Consider the following 15,262-nt stretch of genomic DNA (forward strand, 5'->3'; position numbering starts at 1 on the left):
AATATCAGGGAGGCTTCACGAAAACCCGATCCTGTGCTGAAGAGACCCTCTACCTTAAAACTGTACTTGCATACACCAAGATCAGAAACCACAAGGTGGTCGTCACCTTTGTTGATTTTAGGAAGGCCTACTATTCCGTTGATAGAGAAACGCTTAAAAAAAAGTACTCCGGGAACTAGGGCTAGACAGTAAAACCCGCAGGCTTATTCTAGAAACCTTGACCAATACCCATTTCAAGGTTAAATTTAGAGGCGAGATCTCAGAAAGCTTCGAGATAAAAACTGGAATGAGACAAGAGGATGAACTTTCCCCACTTCTCTTCAACTGTGTCCTTGAAAAGGTTGTGTGTGAATGGAACAAGGAACTGCTCAACTTGGGAGTTCAGAGTGGTGTCTACTTGGGCCGTAAGAACGATGGACTGGTTGTAGATTGCCTGGCCTTTGCGGATGGCATGGAACTCATTGCTGATTCTCTTGAAATGTCAACAATGCAGGTAAATTGCCTCAGGAAACAGGCTGCTTAAGATGGTCTTCAAGTGCCGGTGAAGAAAGCAAAGTTCTTCACCAACATCAAAGAAGCTAACAGGGAGATGTTTCTAGAGCGAGGAAATGTCAAGAAGACTGAGAAATTCAAATATCTCGGCGAATGGATTGAACCTAACCAATCATAAAGAGCATCATTATCCATCAGAGTCAACAAGTTGAAACTTGCCTATCGACTGACTAAGAACACCTACAACAAGAAATGCATGTCACGCAACCTGACACTTAAACAATACACATCAGTCATACGAACAGAAGCCCTGTATGCCGTGGACTGTCTTTCCCTGAACCGAAGAGGTCTGATAGCGAAATTTGAAGTCAGAGAGGGGGGAATCCTCAGGAAGATCCTAGGCCCGGTAAAGGAAGATGGGGAATTCCAAAGGCGACATAACTCTGAGCTCTACGAACATACTGAGAGGCTCTCTGATTGTGCAAGGGAAAGAAGGGTAGCTTTCTATGGCCATGTTGCGGGATTGCCTTCAAACTGACTGACCAACCGTCTGTTCACCTTCTGGAAAAACAAGAAGGTTCGTACCACTTGGTTGACAGAAACCGAGAAGGATATTAAAGAACTGGAAATAACAGATCTTCAAAACAGACAGTCTGTGAGACGCACACTGAAGGACGTCCGTGAATTAAGGAAAAACCCGAAGGAAAGATACCCCATGGGCAGAAAAGGGAAAGGAGTTACACCAGCAGAAGATATGACAATACTGGGCAAAGATCAAAGCCCAACAGTTAAACAAGCGCTGTCCAAAGTAGGCCCAATCGAAAGAAGAAGAATGTTTTCTTTAGCTGACTGGTACTCTGAAACAGAACGACTTGCTTCGTACATAGTCTGTCATTTCCTAAGATTCCGCCTGATGTTTATAAACTCATGTATCCCCATTACTTTTAGGTATAATCCGGAGCATCACTGACAAAGTATAGAACTGTTGTTGACTATTACTACAAGATCTCTAATTCTCTTTGTTTCTGCCTAATTCTACACTTATCTGCTTGACTATTCACAATACATTATAAACACCTCTGACGCCCACAGGTAAGACTGGTACTGATAAATTATACTTTTCTGTAATGTCTCCATAAATTGCGTTAATGAATTGAAGTGGCTCGTATAATCAAGCTAAAGCCGGTTGTATACGAAGTGACAATGATATATGAGGAGAGAGTATTGAAAAGTCAAGTTACACGTAGCTAAACGTGCAAGAATACATGCTGTATGCAACAGTCTTCACTTACAGGATAACTCATTCTTCGGTAGGATTAACTGTATTTTCACACATATAAAGGAAAACACTACCAGGAAAGTTCCTGGCCTACACCCAGAAAATACAGGACTGTAGATCATCATGCCTCAGACTGTGGGCTGAGTAAGAAGAACATGATAATAATGATATTGGTTTGACATCCCTCCAACTACACTTTTATAACTTTCGGAGAAATCGATATACCAGGATTTCGTCCCGCATGAGTTATTTTACGTTCCAGTAAATATACTGACACAGGGATGACGTATTTGAGCATATTCAAACACCACTACAATAATAATAATAATAATAATAATAATAATAATAATAATAATAATAATAATAATAATAATAATCATCATCATCATCATAATCTCAGGTTCGAATTTCTTGTTTCGTCCTCTTTATATCTGATATTTCCTTAAGTACGTTACCACGCTTTGAGTAAAATATGACCGCCAACATTACAATCGAGGGCACGTGATCTCCAGTAATTTAATAAATAATAAATAATTTTATTATCATCACATTTTCTAGTTTTAGCGATTACCTTAATTTCATAGAATGTTTTACTCTGCTTTGTAGGATGTATGTTTCTACAAATCACATGGCTAGAAATATAGAGAAGTTTACAAATAAATGAATTAACCTTTCACGATATAATAAAATATGGGGTGGTAGTTATTGTTTCAAGAGGAAGTCCAACCGGGAACACTTAATCAGAATTGCATGCTGGGGTCAGCAAAATAAAGTTAAGGGTGTGAGAATGAAATACTTCCTAGGCCTCTCAAAAGTAATATCATTAGAGTGAGAGGGGAACAAGTGTTGATCCAGGGAGGCTGAATAGGAAAGAGGAAAGTCGAACTAAGTGGAAGAAATGCTAGACTTAGCTAGGGGATCTGTGTTAGCAATCCCACGCTCTCGAGTTGAAAGCCCTTACAATCCCCTCTTACGACAGGCAAGGGATAGCCTGGATATATTCTACCACCCCAACCCACTGGGGGATAATTTATGAGAGCATGTAATGGCATGGGTGGTTGCCGAGTGATATCATCATTGGCTTCTCAAGAATTTGGCTCTGGTTTGAATACCAGTCAAAGCATGTAGGCTAGACTTTTTAAAACGATCTAGGCTTACGTAGACTTACCTGTGATTCTTATCCACCTGAACCTGTGGATTCTGTTAACAATGACACAAAACTACGATTCTAATGAATCCGTGGTTGTACAGAGAATATCAATCTCAGGACTCAATTTCGTATTCTATTCATATCTGAATTTTCCTTAAGAATACGTTACCAAACGTAACGGAATCCGCGCCATGAGTAAAATATGACCGCCAACATTAGAATCGTTGTTTTGTGTCATTGTTAACAGAATCCACAGGTTTAAGTTGATAAGAATCACAGGTAAGTCTACGTAAGCCTAGATCGTTTTAAAAAGTCTAGCCTACTTGCTTTGACTGGTATTCGAACTACAGCCAAATTATTGAGAAACCAATGATGATATCACTCGGCAACCACCCATGCCAGACCTGTGATATTACATACCTAACCCTTGACCACCGCGGCGGTAGAGACATCAGTCCAAACAAGCCTCCAGTGTTCAGTCCAGAAGCCTCCGGGAATGAATTTCACTTTGGAGTCAGTATGAAAGCTATATCAGACATATTTCATTTACATTAAACTTCATTTCGGTTGATTATTTCTTCCTACAAACTATGTTCAATTAAAATTTATTTTCTCTGCATATCAGCATGACATGAAGAGCTCATCTACACTCGTGAAGTAAAAGTACTGTAATTCACCTCAAATATATAAGAATAGTCATATACCTTGGTTTGGTAAATCTACTCCAGAAATATACCATTCTGGGAGTAGCCCGCATGTTCGTCAAAGAACGAGAAGGCTGACACTTACGTGGACCGGCTCACCTAAATTTCACAAGCTGTGCTCTTCATTGGTCCTGTAATTATTGTAGTCAGTGTGTCATTATGAGCTCCCGGCATGGGAGGACCGTGGCAACAGTAAATGGTTTGATTCACTTGATTTATTTCCATAATCGCTGCCTAGGTTTTGTAATCACAGCCAAGAGCACGGTGCAGGATGAGGTGTTGATAGATTAATGTGGACAGGCATGCACATTGCTTGAGGAAACGCTCCAGGGTATTAGTCTTAATCGTAAGGTGTCTGCAAAGAATTAATTGACCGAGCTCGATAGCTACAGTCCCTTAAGTGCGGCCAGCATCCAGTATGCGGGAGATAGTGGGTTCGAATTCTACTGTCGGCAGTCCTCAAGATGGTTTTCCGTGGTTCCACATTTTTACACCAGGCAAATGCTTAATTAAGGCCACGGCCGCTTCCTTCCCACTCCTAGTCCTTCCCTGTCCCATCGTCGCCATAAAACCTATCTGTGTCGGTGCGACGTAAACAACTTGCAAAAAAAAAAAATATTGCTGTACTTTTATCTTTATTCACAGTGTTCGAACAAGGTAAGGACAAAACAGTTCGAACGGCAGAAGCAGTGAACCTCAGAACTTCCATGAGGGCCGTTGTCAGAGATCTTCAAGTGACCGAGAACGCATTCTACACTGTGGTGCATGAAGGTATTCAACGTAAGTCATTTGTTATGAGGAATGGGCAGTTTATGTCGGTATATACACAAGAACAGTACGCCTGCTCCGAGCAGAGTATTTACTACACAACTTGAAATGTCAGTTTACTGGAATTTTCACAACGAAACGAATTCTGCCAGTATGATAATATGAACAAGAGAAATGACAGGTGATTTGTGTGTGGAATTTCTGATGCCCCCGTTGTTACAAACAACAAGTTTCCCGCGACTGTATTGGTATTAGAGGTGGTGAGAAGAGACATGTCATACAACACCACATCTTTTCACAGAGCCTGCGAGTGATTGTTACTGGTTACACTGAGGTTCTTGAGACAATTGTGAAATCCTGGAGAGACAATGTATACAAAGGAAGGCCGCATGTAAACCAAGAGGACTCTGCACATCTACAATATTGTGGTGACATAAATTGGATAGCGGCCAGTCTGCAGAACCAGTAGCTCTTCCCTGTTAGCCTATCAAATCATGTCTCTCTATTTTCCATCCAGAAGAGTCGAGTATTGTAATAATAATAATAATAATTGTACCGGGCGGTACACCTCCACGCCGCTAATTCAAATTTTGCGCCAGTTGAAAATCCTCAGCTGGAGGAATTCCGAACTTTATCTAATGTATTAATTTTCAAGTTACCCAGAAGATGTCACTACTTGGAAATTTTGAAGTTTCTGAACTGGTTCGTTTTCGACGTATTTTTGTTTTGCTTGTAGTAAGAAGTGTGAACTTTCTCTTCTAGAGGACACTACTGAAGAACTACAATGGTGCACCCTAGTGTGAAGTGAAAGAACTGTTTTTTGGAGAAATTTTTATTTCAAAAGTTTGTTCCTTGTTAAATTTCTTTCTGTTATTGTTTAAGTTGGCTGTATAACCCTTTCTTTCCCCTTGTTTTGAAATTAGCCAACCCCGAATTTCTTTAATTAATTTTTAACCAATCAGGTGTATCTTCTCCAACTTGAATGTCTTGCTTAACCCTAGCCAATAAAGTTTTTGTGGGCGGGTGTTCTCATTCCTGAAACGCCTCGAACTTTCCGCGAGAGTATATAAACTGCTGATTTTCGGGTCTCTGCGCCACTTCAGTACCATCTTTCAGTGTGTAAAGTACATAGCAGGGGGCGGGAAGCGCCTCCTTCTTCGGGCAGCAGTTCAACAACAAGGTAATGGCCGTTTAATAACTTCTTTTCTTGCTAGCTCAGCAGTTTAACTCTCGGGGCGGGTCCGAAGCGTTTCCACCATGTAACTTTTCCCTAAAATGTAAAGACTCTTTGTATCTATTCTCTTGTAAGCTACATATTGGGATAGAGAGTGCTTAACCCTCTCGAGCTCCCACTCATATTGTTTTGAGGTGAACTTATTTTTTCACTACCGATTCTTCCTTAACGTAATGTAAATTATTTCTTTCTAAAGTCACCTCTTTAGTATGGGATTAGCCCTTGCATTAGAGGCCTAGAGCCAGATTAGGTTTTCAACAAAATGTATTAGGAGTGCAGATCGCCTCCTCTCAAATTGTTATTTTGGAGGTCATGTATTTAACCCTATTTTTACTTGATAGACCTCAGTAGGTTGGGTATTTTACCCCGGTGTCTATGTCCCTAGAGGACAACTTGAAGGTGGAGTTTGGTGTGGCCTTTGATAGGCTTAAAGTTGAGAGCGAGTGGCTCTTTTTTGAAAATTGAGTGTGTATGCCTCGATGAGGCTTTTCTGTGTAATTTAGAGCAAGTGCTCCTGGGCATGAATGGGGTTTTCTGCCCCTCTGTTAAATCTTGTTTTGGGGTAAAGTTGGGCTAGTTGCCCAAGAATTGTGAGTCCGGGGCTAGAAGCCCAAATCCTGTTAATACTGTAATTGTTCTTTGTTGCTTTGCTACTCTGTACCTGCCATGCTTGTTATTTCTTGATTTTGAAAAGAAAATATAACCTTGTTAAATTTTAAATTAACTTTAATGTCGTAGCCTGAGGCCTGTTCACCCCCGCACCTTCTTTCACCTCTGCAAGTCCACGAAACTCCGTAACAATAATAATAATAATAATAATAATAATAATAATAATAATAATAATAATAATAATCATAATAATAATAATAATAATAATAATATGTCCCGGGCATGACGTTAAACTGCGTCCACAAACTGAGCGACGACCGGTATAAGTGGTCCTCCTCTACCAAGTATCAACGGCCTCTTCGGAGGGCGGATGGGCTAGTAGACGTTCAGGGCTCTCTATTGCCCCTGGCGTGGGAAACTAAAGGCGGAAGAGCGTCTGTTTATCTAATTAGTGCGGCAACTGGTCAGCGTCTGTACTCCGAGTCGGAGCGGCTGCCTCAGAAAACCTTCAGGAACTCACCCACCTGATTGTACTCCGATCCCTCAGGATCAACTCAGTCGCTTGAGAACAAGCACACCATGAATCGTGCAAGTAAGAACAACATTACTCCAGGTGGTAACCAATCCACCCGCCAACTGAAAACGAAGGCGGCAACCGACCACTCGGATTCTGGAGGAGCCGGGCTGACACGAAAGAGAGAGTCGGAGCTCTCTGGCAAACTTCCCACCAATACGCCGTTCTACATCGGCACGCTAAACATAAACAAACTCCTGCAAGTGGGCAAACTTCTCAGTTTAATATCAGAATTAGATCAGCAAAAAAACAAGCTACTCGCTGTACAAGAGACCAGATTCTTTGAGTCGGAGATATCAGAATATGGTAACTATCGCATTTTCAAGAGCAAAACTACACGATCAGTAGGAAAAGCCACACCAATGTTAGGCATGGCCTTTTTCGTACATTCGTGAACTCCGTAGAAGATATCACACCCATAAACGACAGACTAATGAACTTGTGACTTCGCTGTGCAAATCGCCACTATACCTTCGTAAACGCCCAAGCACCCACCAACGACTGCAAAGATCAGAAACAAACAGAAAACTCCAGGAACAAACTTGAAACCTCACTCATAAAAATTCCTGAAAAAGACACAATCATTCTACTCGGCGATTTCAACGGTAAAATTGGTAAAGAAAAGTGCTACAGAAAAACCACAGGAAGATTCTCAGCACGCGAAAAGACTAACAACACGACCTGAAAATCATGTCAACAACCCTACGGAAAAACCCCAATAAGCTCTTCACATGGGAATCACGCAACCCCTGCTGCGGCAAACACCAGATCGATCATGTCGCCATCTCCTAAAATAAAACCCCATGGCACTACAGCCCTTGAAAGGCTTTGGTCCACCAAGCGACCGCTGCTCAGCCCGAAGGCCTGTAGATTACGAGGTGTCGTGTGGTCATCACGACGAATCCTCTCGGCCGTTATTCTTGGCTTCCTGGACCGGGGCCGCTATCTCACCGTCAGATAGCTCCTCAATTCTAATCACGTAGGCTGAGTGGACCTCGAACCAGCCCTCAGGTCCAGATAAAAATCCCCTACCATGCCGGGAATCGAACCCGGGGCCTCCGGGTAAGAGGCAGGCACGGTACCCCTACACCATGGGGCCGGCACTCGCCATCTCCTTCCCAGCACAAGAAGAAGTTCACAACGTCCAAGTCCGCAGAGAAGGCAACATTGACTCGGACCATCATCTAACGAGAATCAAAGTGAAATTTACCCCAAAACGCTTCTACCAGAAATCCAAGTCAAAAAAAGGGACATAACGTAAATTAAAACATCAAATCTTAGGGAAACTTGGGACAAAATCTCAGCCGAAACTTGGAACGAATTGCACGACAAAGTCATGAAGAGTGCATCAGAGCAAATTCCACTACAGAAAAAGAGTAGACACACTTTTTGGAACACCGAATGTGACCAAACCATACTGAATACAAAGAACGCATACCAGACGTTCATAAGCAACCGTACACCTGAAAACGAGGAAAAATTCCGCGAAGTCCGCAGGCAGATCTCTAAACTCATCAGACAAACCAGTAAGAAATACCTGGAAGACCAACTGAAGTCGGCCGAACAAGACTTAAGCAACTAAAACACCACAGATTTTTACAGCATCTTCCGAAACAGATTGAATGGGTACTTGCCCAAGAACCTCTGTTTCAGAAAACAAAACGGAAAATTGGCACTCGCGAAATACTTCGAGTCACTACTCAACTGTCCAGAACCAACAGAAAGGTTTCCACATAAACCCCACCCGAACCCAAACCCAGACTCATCCCCACCTACACAAGAGGAAATACAACGACTGAAAAACAACAAGGCATTCGGAGACGACGGCATCGTAGCAGAGCTTCTTAAACATCTAGGAAAGAATTCTCTCCAACAACTCACACAAATCATACAAGAAATTTGGACAGCGGAAAAACTACCAGAAAATTGGACAAACGCCCTCCTCGTTTCACTTCACAAAGAAGGTGACCGAACAGATGTGAACAATTACAGGGAAAATTCCCTGGTGCAAGTCGCATACTAAATCCTCTCCGCAGTCCTCCAAAGAACACAGGAACAACTAGAACCACTCATAGGCGAATACCAAGCGGGCTTCAGGCCCCACGGATCATGTGCAGAACAGATACTCAACCTGAAAACCATCTTGAAACTACGACACACAAGAAAACAACCCACAATCTGCACCTTCGTGGACTTCCAGAAAGCATACGACTCCATTGACCGGAAATCCCTCTTCCAAACACTGAGTGAATACGGACTGGACAACAAGACTCAGAAAATCATCAGACTAACTCTCACCAGCACAATCTCTCAAGTAAAATTCATGGGAAATATGCCTGAAACAATTCAGATAAAAATTGGTATCCAACAAGGAGATGGATTTTCCCCACTACTCTTTAACATAGCCCTGGACAAAATTATGAGAGAAAGGGAACAAGATCTAAAAGCTCAAGGAAATTGGCAACCATTAAGTATGACAAGAAAACAAGTAAAAATCTCCTGTTTCGCTTTCGCAGATGATCTCGCGATCCTCGCAACAAACGAACAACAGCAATCAGCCAGATGGAAACCCTCAAGAAATGCTCAGAAAAATTCGGCCTGCAAATCTCCTTCTCAAAAACCAAGGTCATGTGCAACCACTGCAGCCCCCATAATTTGAACACGAAGTTTGGAACAATCGAAAAAGTAACTGAGTTCCGATATCTCGGAGAAATTGTAGTACCATCAGAAAAAGAACAGAAGACCCTCGAGGTCCGCATCCAGAAAATGAAGAGAGATCTCGGCCGAACGCAAAATATTTACAACAAAATAATGCCTCACAATCTTCACCAAAATTCGACATTACAACACTGTAATCAAACCTGAAATACTATACGCGAGCGAAACTCTGGATCTCCACAGAAAAACAGTACTCGAAGTCATCCTGAAGGAGGAACGTAAATCATCAGAAAAATTCTCGGTCCAAGACTGACTGACGAATGATACCGACTGCAATCTCGTACAAAAACCGAGGAGCTCTCAAACATCAGAAAAAGACGCCTGAAATTTTACGGACACATCAAACGCCTTCCAGAAAACGGACTGACAAGAATCTTACTAGAGGCAACAGAAAACATCAAAACAAATAGGTGGACATCGGAAATCCGCCAAGACCTGGAAAAATCAGAAATCAAAGTGGCCGACGCCGCAGATCTACAGAACTAAAATCAGTAAGTGGGAAGTAGTGTCGGGGAGAAACCACAGAAGGAAGACAAGAGCCAAGTGAACAGAAGAACGAAGAACCACGATGACTCAAAAATTGAAGGCTGCCTGACAAAGAAGGAAATGCACAACTTCTAAGTGAGCATTGCGTGACCAGTTTTCTGGTCACTTTCGCATCTGATAATAATAATAATAATAATAATAATAATAATAATAATAATAATAATAATAACGTCTGTCTGGGTTTCCTTGCTACGGTAATAGAATAAATGGTACAGACAGCGCTTCAACGCTGAGTGGCGGCAAATAACTCGACTCACTAAAGGGACTAACGGCTTCAGGCCGATGGGTCCCCTTAGATGGGGTAATGGTCCCTTCGGTGAAACAAATGCTCCTCAAATACATAGAGCACCGTCTGTCTGCATGTTAAGGATGGATGGGACTCCTGTCCGGGGCAGCAGCAGTTCAGAAGAACGTCCGTGGCGGTTGATCTCTTAGGTGGCAAGGACCGCTGCATAGGAGAAGGACATGGTAGTCCCTTCCTGTATCAACGGCCCGAAGGCGGAAGATGAGATTTTCCCAATGCGGAAGGGATGGAAGGTCTAGGGAGTCAACCTGAATTTCAACCTGAATGAAATTCAGGGCAGGCAATGCTCTATAAACTCTAGGGAAAACAGCTTGCCTAAGAGAATAGAGCTCCAAAAGCAATCCTCAGCTCTGTGACTACCAATCATGGTTCTTATTCTTTGGGAGCCTATCTTCCATTACCTTCACATGAATCCAGCACTATGGCAAAAGTACAAAATGGAAATTATACCCCAGCTGGTAAGCTCTGTGAGGAACTCAGAGGTTGTAAATGAGAACTCTGAATGCTCGGGCACTTACTAGAGTTGGTCAGCTGACTGAGCTCACATAAGCTCTTGACAGACACATTCTTAACATTCTTGCAATTCAAAAGAGACGTATATTATCCGACGATATCTCTACAATAAGTGGATACCGGATGTTCAAATCCAAGCATAAGATGACATCTGCTACTTTAGTCATTCTAGGTATAGACTTCTTAGTCCAAACATTCATTGAGGATTCTGTAGTGGATTTTAAAGCTATTTATCTCCGTCTAACAACTCTCACTATCGAGTGAGCTAACAATTCTTATACCCTAATCAATTCTCATGCTCTTGTCAATCAAGGAAACTGCAGAAATTCTGAGAAATTTGGGACCTTCTGGACTCAACTTGATCATGCCCTGTCGGGAATTAACACTCCAATCATTCTTTTAGGTTGCTTCAATATCCGATTGGGTAAGGAGTGAAAGTTCGGGTACACCATAGGTGAACGTTCAGTTCACGCCCGAACCAACAGCAATGGAGAGCGCTTCATCGCTACCTGCAAACAGATTAACCCTTTTAATTATGACCAGCCACTTCAAAAAGAATCCTCATAAGTATATGACCTGGCGTTCGCCTAACGAACTGAATGGTGAACGTCAGATAGACCATCTCCTACCACAATTTCTGCGAGATACGAAATAGGAAAATATTTAGAGGTGTTAATATTGATTAGGACCATTATATAATTATGCTTGGAGATAAATAAATTTCGATACAACGAACTCAAGATAAATCAAAATATCATTCATGATTACCAGAAGGAGTTTAAGTCTCTTGACACTCAAGTGGGAAGACATTTCCAAGAAGGTTCTGGCTGTTACTACTCTCATGAAAACGATCTCGAGCCTGGATTCACGGGAATAAGACATGGAAAATTGAACAATTCCCCATCGAAAACGTGCTTATGAAAACGCTCAGATTGAAATCATTGAAGAAACCATCATTAGGAGCAACAACCTTGATTTTTACCGTAATTTAAAATCTGGATTTACTAATTACCAAACGTCATTGTTATGTGCCCAGTACGAGAAAGGCAATCGTATTCTGAATAATCAACACACTTGTGAGAGATTACCTCACTATTTTGAGTCCTTACTCCACTGCCTTCTTCCAGCATCAAAAGTTACAATTTCTGGTCCGTAATTCATTTCCCATGATTCTCGTCCTACTGATCGCCAAGAAAACACCAAATCATTTTATATCTCCCCGACACCAAGACATCAGTTGATATATATATATATATATATATATGTATATATATCAGGCAAGGTGATCGCTAGCATTTCGGAACAGAGGGTGCGATCGGTAGTTCTGAGTATGCTGGACGAAAACCAGTGTGGTTTCAGAGAACAGAGGGGCTGTCAGATCAGGTAACTGAAAAATTCTGCGAGAGGGATGGACAGTTATATTTCGTAGATCTAGAGAAGACACGTGACAGAGTACAGAGGGAAAAGATGTTTGACATACTGGGGGACTATGTGATTAAGGGGATATTATTAAAAGAAATCATTTATGTTGAAAATTGGGCTGAGCTGATAATTGATGGTAAGATGAATTCTTCATTGAAGGTGCTTACGGGGTTTAGAAAATCTTTCATCTTTGCAGTTCATAATTTACATCTACTGAAAGGTACAAATTAGCATGGACGGATTCAGTTAGATGGAAAGCAGTTTGGCCTTTGCCGACAACTTTCTCTTATGGAAGATTGTGCTGAAAGCCTGCTGTTTAATTGATATGTGAATTAGCTTTCGAAGACTAAAGTGATGTCCGAAGAGAATTGCATGTCCGGTTGGGAATATAAAGTTGGAACAGGTAGATATTTTGGATGTGCATTCTCCCAGGATGGTTGTATAGTATGCGAGATTCAATCAAGGTGCAGCAAAGCTAATGCACTGAGTTCGCAGTATTCTATAATAAGGAAGTGTCAGTTACCGGGTTAAACTATCTTTACATCGGTCTATTTTAAGACCAAATTTGCTTTACGGGAGTGAAAGCTGGGTGGACACGGAATATCTTATTCATAAGTTAGAAGTATAGAGAGTTATCGCTGGTACCGACAGACGGGAATAATGATAGGAGGGTACTCGGAATGAAGATAAATAATCTAAGTTAGGAATTAACTGATGAAGAAGCTGTACACATAAACTGCTTCGGTGGTGGGGTCGTGTGAGGCGAATGGAGGAGGATAGTTCAGCACGGAGACAAATGGACTCGTTCATGGAGAGTAAGAGAAGTAGAGGGAGACCAGGACGAGGATATTTAGAGTCAGTTTCTAATTATTTAAAGATAATAGGTATGGAAATAAACGAGGCCAGAGGACTAGTTACAAATGTAACCGTTCACGACATCGTCATAGGTATATAGAGACATCTTGCATAGAGAACATACCGTTTTCCGCGCAGTTCTACGTTAAATAGCCGCCAAACGAGGATATTCTTGACGGTTCCGGAACTCGAGCTGCCCGCCGTAGAGTCGCACGCCCCTCCTCTCATTGCACGCAATCGGGAAAAAGAGGGAGTACAAGTGCTTGTACGTGGAGTTCTCTCCTTCTCTAAGCGAGAGAGCTGGAACGAGAAAGATGTCACATGACTGAGAAGTGAGGTCACGAAACAGCCTAAAAGTTGTCTCAACATGTGAGACAATATCACCCCATGTATTCCCCTAAATATCTAGTGGTACCAATGCGTAGCTTTCAACTGTTTCGATGATATTAACAGTAATAATTCGGAAATACTTTATGGATAATTTCGAGTTACGACTTCGATGAATGAGGAGACTTTATGCGAATTTATCATGCCAAGAACCATTCTACATAATAAGAATAATAGGAAGTACGCAGATAGTTGATGGCATGAAGAGAGTGAAACCAGATGCCCGACTCTGACAGGACCAGGGAAATTTAAAAATCCCAGGAGTTAGGCTCCACCTACTGAGAATTGATACTGACGCTTTGATGATTGCAGATGAACGCGCGAAGGACTCGGAACGAAAGTTGATCAGTGGAAAGAAGGATGTACGTGCTTCAATTTGATATCGAATTCAACTTTTAAATCTACCGTTCAACGGAACGTTGTTGGACAAGGGGGCGTGGTCTGACTCCCTCTCCAAGAAATAAGGCTTCTCACTATAAATGCTAGTGGCGAGGAGGCAGTATACGCAGTATATCCAGTTCATTCGGTCTAATCAACAAACCCATTCTTTAGTAAACATTGTTTCAATATTCAGCGTTTCACATTGTGAAGGTTCTTACTGAACAGTATTGTGTAGTGGTAAATGACAACACATAGTGAGTGACAGTGCCCTGAGTACCAAATATTTGTTATGTCTTTAATCCACTTTGCTATGATCTTTATGTGATAAGATTTTACTTAGATTATGTGTCAGAGCGGCACGAGATTGTAAAAAAAGAGGTGGTCGTTTGAAGTGAATATTATTACGTGTGCAGTTACGAAATTGATCTGAGTGAGTGTAGTGGGTTGTGCCTAATTATACGAGTTATATACATGATCGTATAAATGATGTGAAATGAAGGAAGTAATTCAATACATGGATAGTTCGATAGCAGTGTTACAGTAAGGCTTGAACCTACAATAACACTGAGCAGCTTATTAGCTATCATTTCAGTAGATCGGGCGGCACCCTCCGTATTGTCTCAAACGCAGTGAGTTGTGTATCGTATCAGTGATTAGTGAAATGGAGTGGGTCGACTAATGACCAATAAAAAATATTAATACCTAACATTCATATCCTGTGATGGTGACCGGTTAGTGTGTGATGCTCCGAGATTAAATTACTTGTGGAGGACTGGAGTATGCAAATGAAAGTATCGATATCGGGCTACAGGACAAATACCGATATAGGGCTCGGTTGCTAGAGTTTATAAGTATCCTTAGTCATAACAGAGTTATAATGCATGACACAATTGATGCATTTATGACAAATTAGTTGTTCCTCATTTGCATATTTGACCTCGGAGAGCGTCGGGTTTGAAGACGTCCTATGAGCAGTCCGCCGTACAGTTACGCCAGTGCAGCAGAGATATTCGAGAGCTTCCAACGCCAGACGAGGATTCAACCAACATGCAGGTGAACAGACAGAGGACGATTCTGGGGGCCACCGCAAGTGAAGGCATGCTGATGGCAGCTTAAATACATGGCTGTACTTCCTGAGGAAAGCTGATCGCAGATATCTGAGTGCTGAGTATTTTTTTGAATTTATTCGCATGACGGTTAGGTCACATCCATATAAATAAGTAGCCTGCATGTAAATATGAATATTATTTGACCATGACGGCGTTTCAGAGGGATTATAGTTCTTGTAAGATTTTTCTGTGAGATTTTCTTCGTGGTGTTGAACCA

At 41.7% G+C, this 15,262-nt stretch overlaps 1 pseudogene; it reads left to right on the top strand.

The window, feature by feature from the left end:
* The first annotated feature begins 286 nt into the window (after positions 1–286).
* The window catches only part of LOC137498889 (uncharacterized), a 39,166-nt pseudogene continuing 24,190 nt past the window's right edge, over positions 287–15,262 (top strand).

This window comes from Anabrus simplex, chromosome 1 (genome assembly GCF_040414725.1).
Source record: "Anabrus simplex isolate iqAnaSimp1 chromosome 1, ASM4041472v1, whole genome shotgun sequence".
Classification (NCBI taxonomy): domain Eukaryota; kingdom Metazoa; phylum Arthropoda; class Insecta; order Orthoptera; family Tettigoniidae; genus Anabrus; species Anabrus simplex.